Source organism: Dreissena polymorpha, chromosome 11 (assembly GCF_020536995.1).
Source record: "Dreissena polymorpha isolate Duluth1 chromosome 11, UMN_Dpol_1.0, whole genome shotgun sequence".
NCBI lineage: Eukaryota > Metazoa > Mollusca > Bivalvia > Myida > Dreissenidae > Dreissena > Dreissena polymorpha.
In genome coordinates this window covers 10,267,098-10,280,023 of record NC_068365.1, presented here as the reverse complement: position 1 = coordinate 10,280,023, position 12,926 = coordinate 10,267,098, and the positions used below count along the sequence as shown (strand labels likewise).

The 12,926-nt window shown below is 36.1% G+C and overlaps 1 long non-coding RNA gene across 1 annotated transcript; it reads right to left on the bottom strand.

Annotated features, from left to right (window-relative positions):
* Positions 1 to 545: 545 nt before the first annotated feature.
* LOC127850727 (uncharacterized) lies at positions 546 to 8,101 on the bottom strand. The gene is made up of 3 exons (XR_008035431.1): positions 8,081 to 8,101; positions 7,714 to 7,807; positions 546 to 1,995 (listed from the first exon to the last, which is right to left on the bottom strand). It is a non-coding gene; the product is annotated as an uncharacterized LOC127850727 (long non-coding RNA).
* Positions 8,102 to 12,926: the final 4,825 nt, after the last annotated feature.

The following is a 12,926-nucleotide window of genomic DNA, read 5'->3' as shown; positions in this document are numbered from 1 at the left end:
CACATTTTTTTCGATTGAAAATAAGCGCTTTTAATGATAACTTTAAAGGGAACTTGTTGACAGACTTGTGTAGTTTTGAAATATAACATAACATGAATTCCAAAACAATTACATAATATTTTGAATAGTCATATCAAATTATAATAGAAAGAGAAACATAGAAAAACAAATGTTTGTAAGTCGTCAAATTTGTTTCGCTTTAAAAAAAAAAGTACTATAAACTCTAAAACAATATTTGATGTGTACTTTATTTTCCCCTTTTTTTAAACAATAAAAACGTCCTTTTATTGCTTCATCTTTTTCTCTTCCGTTTTGTAAAATGTTGATTCAAATTACGTTGCAGAGTGGAACAAAAAGGGAGTATTTAAACAATTCACATGTTCAAATCAATATCGTTGCAAGAAATGTAGGTCTTAAAGTTGTTTTCGTGTTATAACGCTGTATGTTATCACCTGGAAAAGGGGACAAACAGAAATTCCAATGTCAATTATGTCACTTTTTAGATAAAATAAGAATGGCAGACAGAAAATACGTTCTTAATGTAATTTTAAACATTATTTGTAACAATAAATATGTTTGTATGAGAATATTTTCTATTGTATTATGAGTCATTAAAATAAATGGTCTGGAACAACTAATGTCAGCTGCAACATGCATGATTAAATGAAATCACATTCAGGACTACAGGAGAATTATGTTCTTAATATTAGCGCGGTCATTAACAATATTGCCTTCCATATTCATCCGTAGACAGACCTCTATTTCTATCTCTTCTGTGCGTCTGTATATCTCCTGCACGATGATTTCACAATCCCCGAACTCAAAACAACATTGAGTGCATTTGATATGACTCTCCAGGTCCAGCATCTCCAGCTCCATCCTTTTCCTGCTGAACCACAGCAGCGGCTCTGGATGGACCGATAATGGCTTGTCGTATCCTCGGCAATCTCAGTATCACCCTCGGACCTTCCTTAAGCATTTCCGTGATATCTGCTACCCATTTACGCTGCTGTACTTCCTGCTATCCACACGCTGCCATCAGATTTCGTTCAGAAATCATGTAATATGAAGCTGTGTATTGGATATGACAGTTCTGAGTGATCTCAGTGCGTCATGTAACCAGTGAATCTAATTCCTGTCTTGAAACATTGCGGGGGTATTGCTTTCAGCTTGCCAAAATATTATATTTTTCAGCATGTAAGATGTTAGTTCTTTCTTCTTTGGCTTTAATACATCTCGTATAATCATTTTCAAAATAACATACACTTTTGTCTGATTGACGTTCATATTGTTAATGAGTTCTGTTTCACCCGTGTTAAAGCAAATCCTCCACTCAAAGAATTTGAACTCACTTCCTTTAAAACTTACCGGGGTAACGACAGATCCCAATGATACGACTTTCAGGACGACATCCGGCGCCGGCAAATGTCGAGGTCGTTCAGCCCAGCGCTGCAAGATACTTGGACATTGACACCGTATTGCGTGAACAAAGTCCATATTAATAGTCGGTCCTAATGAAATCGGTAGTGACGGACCCACACGTCGACCCCGTAGGGTCTGAGTTTTCGCATATTCATCAAGATAACAACCACTGCTAAGTATAGCGTTTCCTTGTCCGTCATCAAACAGAGCATTCTGAATTTGATTTGAACGATTAGAACCTTGTCTCTCCAGTAACATCCTGCAGTGCCCTGGGTATGCACGTGTATCCATCCTGTATACTTCTATAGCGTCTGCTATGTTGTGTAGATCAACTCCCGCTTCAACACAGAGGACATCTTTCTGTACAAATAAATTGTCAATGTCGCTTTCGTTGCTTCAGGTGGGCCCTTCAGCCTAACTTCCAGCAGTGGTTATTAAGTTGTGATAAACTTTTGAATTTACTATACTATCCGTCTCCCTGAACTTCAAAATTCTTCTCCGTCTTATTTCCTCTCCGTATCCCAGATGTGTCATTATATTGCAGACTTCTACGGACGTTTTTTCGACATAATTCTAAAAATAAATAGACTGAATAGTTTAATCCATTTAGGTTGATTTAAAATATCACATTCCAGCATTTTACAAGTCGTTTTCATTAATTGATAAAGATTGTAATATCCGCTTCAAATTTTAATCGATACCATAAACAGTATGAAAGCCTTTGACCACTGAAAACGGTATCAGATCCACCGGAAATAACGAGAATTTCACTAAAAACTATTACGTTTGCGAAAAATGTTTTAAATTATGTTTTTATGTTCGAAAGCTCTTAGCGCGAATGGAATGGGTTCAAGTGCTTCTTAATTGTACACTTGATACAAACGTAATGTACTTACTTGATTTAAGCCAAAGACATCACCTGCTATCATATGTTTAGAATAACGAATACCCTATGTTTATAACGTTGCAAGCGCGGATTTCTTATTTTTAAGACAACGACATATCTATCGGTAAGTATAATAATCAAAGGCAAGCGTTATTATCTGTGGATTTTAGTTGCAGAATCGGTACTGCATATGATAAAATATGAAATTGCGGTAACTTTACTGATGTCATTAAGTTCAAGCCCTCTCCTTTGTACACTTAGTCCCAGCATCCGTCGATAAGTCGCACAATAATCACGGGTTTAAACATATACATCTTTGTAAATCCTCGTGGTACCGAAATGGGAACGGCAGAGTAGATAACAATCGGTGCTGTTATTGTAAAAACACATATTTTACACGTGTTGGATTATCTACAATTGACTATTTGCTTTACCAAGAATAATCTTTTTTTAATTGATTAGTGATTTTACGGTGAACAATGTTTACGAGTTAAGTGATCATGCTTTATTGACATATTAGGCCGATATATAACATATTATAACAATTATTCAAGCTCATGTATTTTTTTTCCAAATTTGAGGATTTTAACAGAAACTAATGTTTATTGTGGCAATTATAACTCAACTAACATCGCGCTTAACAAATCACCAATTTTGTTCGCAGCGAAGCGGACCCGTTATTTCAACAACAACAAATCGTAACTAAAACGGCATTTGAAAAATGCGACAAGGTAAAGCGTAAAGCTGGGTTCCCACTGCCGATCATATCAACTCGATCAAGCCCGACCAAGCGGCCGAGTACTGGTCTGGTTCGGTCGGCATGAGTGGTCGGGGCGGTCGGGTAGGTCGGCATTGGTCGGGCTTCCTACCCGATATTTTTGACATGTCAAAAATATCGAGTAGCGGTCGAGTAGGAAATAGATCGAGAAGCGCTCGGGAAGTGGTCGTGTATTAGTCGAACAAAAGATCGAGTTGATCGTGAAGCAATCGTGTGGCGATCGGATTGACATCTTTTACACGATCTGTACCCGATCCGCTCGACCTCTATCCGAGTTTTTTTAGATCGCAACACGATCCACTCGAGCTCTATTCGATTTGATGTACAGATTAACTAGACTGCTACCCGACGGATACTCGACCGTACACGATCACTTCCCGATTGCTATTCGACCATACACGAGCTCTGTACCCGATCCGCTCGACCTCTACCCGAGTTATTTTAGATCTCTTTGTACGACTGTAGTACGACCATCACGATCTGGTCGTGTAAGATCTGGTAGCGATCGAGCTGAGGTCCACTTGGTCGAGCTGAGATCGTATATGGCCCGCGTATAGGTCGAGATGATCGAGCGGAAATCGGAAAGATGGTTGAGTGGTCGTCGTAAATGAGTCGTGTGGAGGTCGTGTGTTATCGACAAGATGTCGAGAGGAAGTCGTGTATACCTTTTTAGTCGAGCTTGGTCGGGTTTGGTCGGGAAATTTCGGTGATCGGGATGACCGAGTTGATCGGATCGGCAGTGGGAACCCACCTTAAAGTTTGGTTCTTTATAATTAACTGTTAAATTTCCCATGAAGAGTTTATAAGAATATTGACGAATAAGAAGTGCTTATTACGTAAATAACTATAGAGGTGTTGTACTTCTTGTTGTTCATACTCAACCTTAACGTTCTTTAATAGTTTGGACATTGTTTTTCGGATGTTAAATTTAGTTTGAGGAAAGGGCGGTTCACTGCTGAATACAAAAATATGTTAATGTTAATATGATAATATATGTTATATATGCGTCTTAACTACAAACCCCGTTTGATGGCTAGGGTAAACTCGCACTTACCATAGAATTAATCACTTAAAATACTCGCGTCTCAAAAGTTTTACTAAAAATGTACATATGCCGATTGAAAAACATGCAAACGTTACAATCGACTCGAATATTAGTCATTGTTCTACCACGGTGCATTTACCACGTGGCTTTTTAAGATCTGTGTTGGGAGAATAAAGTGCGACCCAGTTAACAGTTTAGATGATGTCTTTTTTAATATTTCACCATTTTTCATGGGATAAAGTGGAGAGCCCGACTCATTCGCGAGAGTTTTCTATTGGTATCATGATCTTTTCAAACTAATAAGTATTTTGTAATTAAAATGCAACCGCGCGTTTGTAATATGAATTCCCCACACTGATCTGACAGTTTTCTAACCGTTCAAACGCGCGGTTGCACTTTACTGAAAAATACTTATTTGTCTAAAAAGTATATTAATATCTAGAGAAAAACTCTTATGAATAAGCGGGCTCTCCACTTTATCCCGTTCAAAATGTTGAAATATTTAAACAGAGATGCTAAAAAATGTTTACTGGGTCGCGCTTTATTCTCCCAACACAGATCCGAAAAAAATCACGTGGTTTAGGCAACGTGTCGACCCTAGTACCGAAATAACAAGACATTTATTCAAACGATTAGAGGATAAGTTTTAAAGTTACAGCCAGTGATGACAACCTTGAAGACATGTATTGGGATACGTTCTACTGTTTTCTTAAAGCACAAATCAAGCTGTTGAAGTATTTAATATTGCAAATAATTTAACTCAAGAAGCTATATCAAAAGAGAAATTTTAGTTCATATTATATTTATAGCAGAAAACAAACTTTAAACCTCAAAAATTAAAACTGGTATCTCCGCCTAGGGACGGTCAATGTGAAGAATTGGGAGCGTACCCGCTTTATAGGCTTGTCGAACCTCTCACGTATCCCAGTATTAAACACAAACCACAGCCGCGTCTCAAAATAGCACGTCGTCATGTTTGGTTTACAAACACATTCAATGAGCGTAAATCATTAAAATCAATAAGTATATATTTACTGATCGGGTAAATTTATAGTTAAATTGTGATCGTTTTGTACGGCTTATTAAGACAGATGTGCAATTAACCTTTATACTTACTTATCCGGTAGATGGTATACAATATACACTTGTAATTACCTTTCTCTAAGTAAAATGTAGGGAAAGAAGGGTTGATATACTTGGAAATGAATACATCTTACTTAATTTACTAAAAAAACAACAACAACAATATCGTCGACACGAGTGATGCGTATAGTATATTATAAAGCATATTAGAACTCCATAAACTTTTATTTGTATAGACTTATATAGTTAATCTCGTTATGTCGTCAGCAATTTAATTTTGTTGTTCTTTTTAGACAATATATGAGTAAATATAAGCTGATATAAAAAGCTGATATAAAAGTGGTGTGCTCAATGTGGATGTATTAATAATGAACGAGTTGACCGTAAATATATTATGTAATATTGCATTTGATTAATCAAATATTTGAGAAGTCCTGTTAATAGCTGCTGTATATTGGACTGAAATGATATCAGTGTGAAATGACGACTTTCTTCTTTTAAAGACATTTCGCCTTTATATCTCTCAAAATATCGGTATTAGTTCAAATGCAAACTTTGTTGTTTTTGCATGTATACGGCAAACGGTGATATGTCTAAAACTGAAACAATAAACTTTACTTCACCGAGACTGATATTTGTAAAGGCTGCTATGACTGGGAAATCCACCAAAGTCTGACCACCACGTGAGTGACGCAGTTTAAAGCTGCTCGGTCTGAAAACGCTGTCACTAGTTGACTTACCCGAGATGTTCGACTATACAGCTGATTTGTCTATCAACGCGTTCAGTCAATGACTTACCCGTGTGTGGTGCGTGTACATGCTGATTTGTATAGAATAAATTTCAGTCTCTGACTAAACTGTGAGTTACTCCTGCACAGGATTATGTATCCGTGGGAATAAACTATACACACTATACACATGTGTTTGGCAACGCTTGCAGTATTTGACTTGCCAGATAGTGACGCCTGTACATGCTGCTGTTTAAATGAACGCACTCACTTACTTTACTTATATTGACGCATGTCCAAGTTTCTTTGTCAGAGAAGACTTTCAGTCCATAACTCAATTGTGAGTGATGCGTGTACAGATCGGTGTACATGTAAATGTTTTTTCTTGACTTGCCTGAGAGTGACGACTCTTTAGGCAGTGATATTTGGGAATACTGTCAGTATTACTTACCGGATAGTAATTACTGGACTTCTCCGAGAGTGATGCTTGTTTAGGCGGCTGTAAACGAGAACGTTTTCAGTCTCTAACTTACTTCTAGTTAAGTCTGTACAGACTACGGTTTATGTGAACGCGTTCAGTCCCTTAAATTTGTCGTATAATGCCTAAGATATACCAATAAGGATGGTGTTAATCTGTAATTGTTTTGCATCAAGTTCAATATATGCGAGCAGACGCAAAAGGCCATATGGCCTGAGCATATTGTAATTCTTATTATGGATGTGGCTTAGCTAAGTAATTATACATGTTTTAGAGCAATACCAGATGGCTAGTACAGATGACATCTTCTAAATAACCTCAAACTCGACGAGAAGAACGCACCAAGTAAATTACGCATTGCTTATGTCGCTCATAAGTCATATCTTTGGTATGCATTCGGCCCATTGATTAACGTATAATTTCATGTAAATTGCGGGCTGACATCTATATACGTCCGTTGTATATATCATATTACGTCGCCACCTTTGGGTACGTGGTTTTATACACATGGCCGTCGGAAATTGTACACGTCACCATCGGGTGTTCAAATCTATATTAATACATTGTTCTTCAGTAGAGTATCAGACGCACGGCCGAATATTACGGTCACACAATTTGTTATTGTCATGGGGCCAATAGGCCGCTACATTAAGCTTGTAGTTCAGAATATTTTACGAACGAAAACGTTGTGTTAGAATTAAATCAATAGAAATAAATCGCTATGAACACTGAAAAGAAGTTGTGTACATCTATTGTGTTTCAAAGACCATGACACACCTTTCTTAATTTAGAGAGAGAGACAGCAGTACAAGGTGATTTGCCTGAGGACGCTTTAAGTCCCTGACTTACTTCAGTGCTACGACTGTACAGGCTCCTGGCCTTGTCTTACCTGAGAGTGACGACTGTTAAGATTACTGTGTCTGGGAACGCCTTCAGTCTCTGACGAATGTCCAAAAGTAATGACTTTACAAACTGCTGCATCAGTGAACTCTCGTTGTCTGACTTACTCGCGAGTGACGACTGTGCAGGCTGTTGTGTCTGGGAACGCTTTTTTCTGAATAAACCATTAGCGTACTTGTTTGTGATCGTTTTCAGACCGTTACTTACCTGAAAGTAGCGACTGTACATGCATTACATAAGGATTTTACTTTTTGTCCCTGACTTACCCGATACGGTCAACCATACAGGCATTAAAGGCAATTGTATCTAGGAACGCTTACAGCCCCTCACTTACCCGTGAGTAACAACAGTAAAAGCAGCTTCATCTGAGCACTTTTTTATTAATTGACTTACTCGTGAGTGACGACTGCACAGGCTATTGTGAAGGGCAACGCTGTCTATGTTTGACACAATATGCTGGATGCCTCCTTCTGTCATTTTCTGTCGGCTGCAAAAAGACATTCGTGAAGCAATTAAATCGATATGGGGAGATGATGATATATCAAAGTGTTAATACAAATAGTTCAATTCGTAAAACAAATGCTATTTTAACAGTGAAATATCGAATTTTTGTGATCTTGATTCGGATCAAGTTTTAAATACATGTTACATTGTATTTTTAGAGATTAATATTTTCGCGATGTTTATTGCGTATAATTAGAATAAGATAAGGTAAACGTCGACATAACTTCTATTTTGTACCAATTACAAATGATCTTACCTTATGTGTAATCACTCGAAAGACATTAAGACGCAATAAATAAAGGCGACCTAACCTTAAGATTATGTTGATAGCGTTCGCGTCGCACTACATAACCACTCCCGCTGAACTACGTTTCAATGGGAGGTGCGTATGTACGAAAACGCGATACGGAGTCATAACTACAACGGTTACAGCGTCTTGACAGTTATAGACATACGCACGCGTTTACACGCTTAAATTCTTTGTTTTAACTAACACGTAAAACGGGATATGGCATTTATTTTCATTTATAAATGTTTCTTTACTCGCTACCTAAGATATCATGACATTTTCTAGTGTGAAATCATGATAAAAGAAAGAAGTTCAAGCTAAAAACATAAAAAATCCAATTAATTCGTTGTTTCTGGCACGATGATTATTTTCAATGATTTGTATCAAGTTCACTCTTTTACAAACATGTGATGCCTATGTGTACACTATTATTGGTGATTTCTATCCGATTTTGCAAAAAAGTTGGAGCATGTCAACTTCGTGTACATGTTACGGTATCTTCTCTTACGACTAAGAAATTTATAAACATGGAGATTTCGTTCCACGATAGTAGCGTTTTGGACGTGAGTATGGCGGTCGTAATTGATTGCAACAACAACAGTTACTAATTACCTCAATTACTGTAAAGAATTTAACAGGACTGTAGAAAATATTTCACACATCGAAAGTGGGGAATTCAATAACATATTAAGGTCATTTAAAAGCAAGACTTCATTTGGGTTATATTTATTTGCATTTCTTTCTGGCGTTTTTTTTATCAATCAGTTATACAATTATAAAAGATTTGTTACATTTATTTTTAGATAAAATAATAGTAAAAATATTTAATTAAAGACTGAATTAATCTTAGAATCGCAAATTCATTAAAATGTGTTTATGTCTTTTATTTTTAATAAATCAGTGCTACAATACTTTACAAGACTTTGAACATTTGTTAATAGCATTAATCTAAATTGAAGATCTTCTATTAATTCAGTCTTTAAATCCACATTTATTATTCCTATTTTTTTAATAAATGCACCAAATCTTCAAACATTTAGTATTGATTTATTTAAATCGTAAATTTACTTTCAATAAAGTTACATTTTAAATTCAATCTGCAGTTTTTGGTTTGGTACCTAAAATGATTATTTTTAAAAAGTTCAGTGGTAGCTCATTCATGCCCCTAAATTCTTCACTGTATGCATTGCATTAAAGTCCAACAGTCAAAAGCGTCGTTCGACGCGAATCGATATTTTGGGGAACTACGAGGATTGCTTATATAGCTAAAAAATACCTCCGCATAAGTCGTGAGCGTGGAAGGTTGAGAGGTAAAGTCGTGAAACAATTTACTCCATAACTCCATGACTCTAGGGGTCAGTGGTTCGAACACTGTGGAGGTTAACGTTTTTTCTTCTTTTCTTAATTTGTATTCTTATTTTTTACTGGAGATTTTTAGTTCAAATGTTTAAATTTATCAATATAAAGCATTTTAAGCAGTAAATGACAAGCTTTAATACATGCCAAAATCTGTTGGACAGTCCCTTTAATTAATCAATTTAAAATTAATTACCAGTTTGCAAATATATGCCCCTGATGTAAGACAAAAATAGGTGACATTAACAACTCATTGTAGGTATACCTCTATAAAGATTTTTACCGAACCCTCCACAACATTTACTATATAAATACAATTTACCGTATTGTTATTTACCGAAACCTCTAGTACCCGTCGATACTATACCGTAACCTTAAACATGTTGTACTAAATGCACTGTAACACTCTCTGTAAGACGCCGTAACATTTTAATTAATCAAAATTTATCTCGTTATACTTTTTTGCAGTAAATTTTGAGACGGATCTTGATAAGATTGATTCAGTATTCGTTCTTGCTTACGTTTGTTTGCATTTTCTTCTGTTAAATGTCAGAATTTGTATTATATTCCAATGATTTTATGAGTTGTCTATACAGGTCTGTAAAACTTCCATTGTATCGGTAACATAGGAATAAATTACATGGCAAACTGTGAAAAAAACTGTGAAAAAGGAACACAATATCTGTATTTAAATTAACATTGGCTTACAAATATAAAAACTATTTAAAATAACCGTTATTATCATTTATTTTAACAACGTCCCATATCGTCAACAAACTGTGTAAAGACGCCGTAACCGTTGTAGTTATGACGCCGTATCGCGTTGTCGTACAGACGCACCTCTCACTGTAACGTAGTTCAGCGGGAATGATAACTAAATATCATAAATGTTATCATAAATTACCTGATGTACTCGCGTTAATGATAAGTTAATCCACTTTGCAATGTTGTGTAACTGGAGAATGGTGCAGGGGTGTGATTGTACGCGGATCGGCGGATCCAACTGACCATGCAGTTATTTGTGAGTTTCGTGTAAATTCGTAAGAAAATCGGTTTATGGTTATACCAATGCAACGGCGTATTTCTTAAGCGGCCCGAAAAATCCATCTTAAAAGCCTTTATTGCACTGGAAGACATATCCTCTTGTGTCAGATGTCATTGGCTTTTGATTTCAAATCTTCTAATAAAAAATATGCGTATGAAATTATTTTCGGGTTTTGCTTCTGATTATATTGCAAATGGCGTCGTTCAAACGATTGTCGAAAGAACGAATGGCTTTCCACAAATGTTGGTGATTGACAAATCAGTTAAAACAACCGGATGGGAATTACTTAAAAAACAGACGATGTATATAAGAAAGCAATGACAATTTCCGAATGCTTTAACACGATCAACTGTCGCGGTAAGATAAGTTACTTGTTAAAAATTCGTGAACAACGGATCCCGTGGAAAAATTGCCTACATTGAGGTTTATTTAAACATTAATCTGGTGTTATTATTTTCGTGGCAGTGTGTTAAGTGTATAATGCTAATCAACATAGAAATTGAAAATACACGCACAATACTATTAAATGCTATTTAGGACTATTATATTACTTTTTCTATTGCTAATGTCTCGCCTCGTGTAACCAAGAGAAATTAATATGTGTATTTACATTTTTTATTATACACAAGTACAGTATGATTCTTTTTCTCTGATGCATATTAAACCAGCGATAAATTAAATCGATTTTAAATTTTATTGTATTGCGTTCTTATGTAAATGATTGTGCTATGACTATATGGTTAATTTTTTATTAACACGTGTGTGTCCGTGATTAATTCTTGGCTAAATGTGAGGTTCGGAAAACAAATCAACTGGTTGAAATCATCGGTGTGTTTTTGAATCGACCGGTGAAAGATGGTGACGCTTAAATAAATCACTTTGGGGAATGTGTTTGCTGTGTGCTTGCTATGTTGTCAATTTCGTAGTGTTTGCGCTCCGTCAAACCGTTTAAAACCCCCAATGATTTGCATCGTCAATTCCAATGCGATGAGCCCTGCTGTACATATTTAGTTTACGTAATGTTGACGGTATTGGCCTGAATTGTCTATGCAGTTGGTCACTAACTTTAAATAAAAGACTCTCAGTAGTTAATAAGAACTTCTCTCCTGATAATGCTTCAGGTCTTTTTCCATACATATACTTTATTGAAATGCACAATTTAACGCAGTATTCATATCTTATGTTGTACAACATATGTCCAGGACAAGGATTTTTTTAGAACTAAAGAAGTACACCTTTAGAAAATTCAGACACATTGTTATTACAATTTTAGTGCAAAGGCTTACATCATAAGCATACATATTTTGACTTTTCATTTTCAATTGTCAGGACAAAACAAAATCCAAAATTAATCGACCGGAAGTTGAATAAACTACGGTATACTTAATTCAGCCTAAACTAAGATTATTTACAAAGAGGTACTAGTTATTAAAAAAAAGGTTTTTGATTGGAAAAATTAGCACTAAATACTGTGTAGTTTTCGTCGTAAAGAAGTCAGACTCGAGGTTTTAAATACTTAGTAATAGCACCCATATTTAATTTTAAGTGCAGTGGCCATCAACGCCGTGGCTACGCTATTTGGGCGCTGTTTAGTCCCCTAAAATAACATGTCGCGGCCATTATTCTAAACATATTCAAAGACATCGCCGCGGCTGCACTTTAGAACGTCGTGCTGTTGAAATGCCGTAATGTGTGGGTGTCTTCGTGTGCGCCGCGAATACGCCGTATCACAATTCACTTACGTTACTGCGCCTACAAATATGTTTTGCCGTGATTTAGGTTGAATCTAAATATGCGGTCTTTGCGTCTTAAAACGAAGTGCCAATGCCATTTCTTATAAAAACCGGGTTACCTTTCTAGATGCTCGAAGCTTGAATCTGAATCACTTGCATCTCAAAGCTTTGGTCACCATGTCAAATCTTATAAAAACATTGTTTGTACTCTAGAAGTCATATCCAATAACATAATATTGTTGAATATGGTAATAATCTTTATCATGAAAATTAATAAAACGACATTTGAATCTGGATCAGTTGGGTCTCAAAACTAAGTTACTTGGTCATATCTTATAACAATATTGTAACCACTGTAGAGGACAGCTGATTGACTTATTCTTTACGAAACTAGATCGTAACGTTCATCTTGACGACATCGGGGCAGATTTGAAATCAACGTAAAGTGCATTAACAGTAAGTCACCAAGTCAACATGTTACCACTAGAAGTCTCAATCTTGACAAAACTTTGTCATAATTTGTATCTTGACATATCTAGGTCATGTTTGAATCTGGGTCAAGTGGGGTTAATAACTAGATCATCAGATCAAGTCTTCAACACTCGGTGTATTGTCAACCTAACAATTAAACGCAATGCGGTGCGTCGCCATCAGGCGGAATATTAAATAATACCTTTGT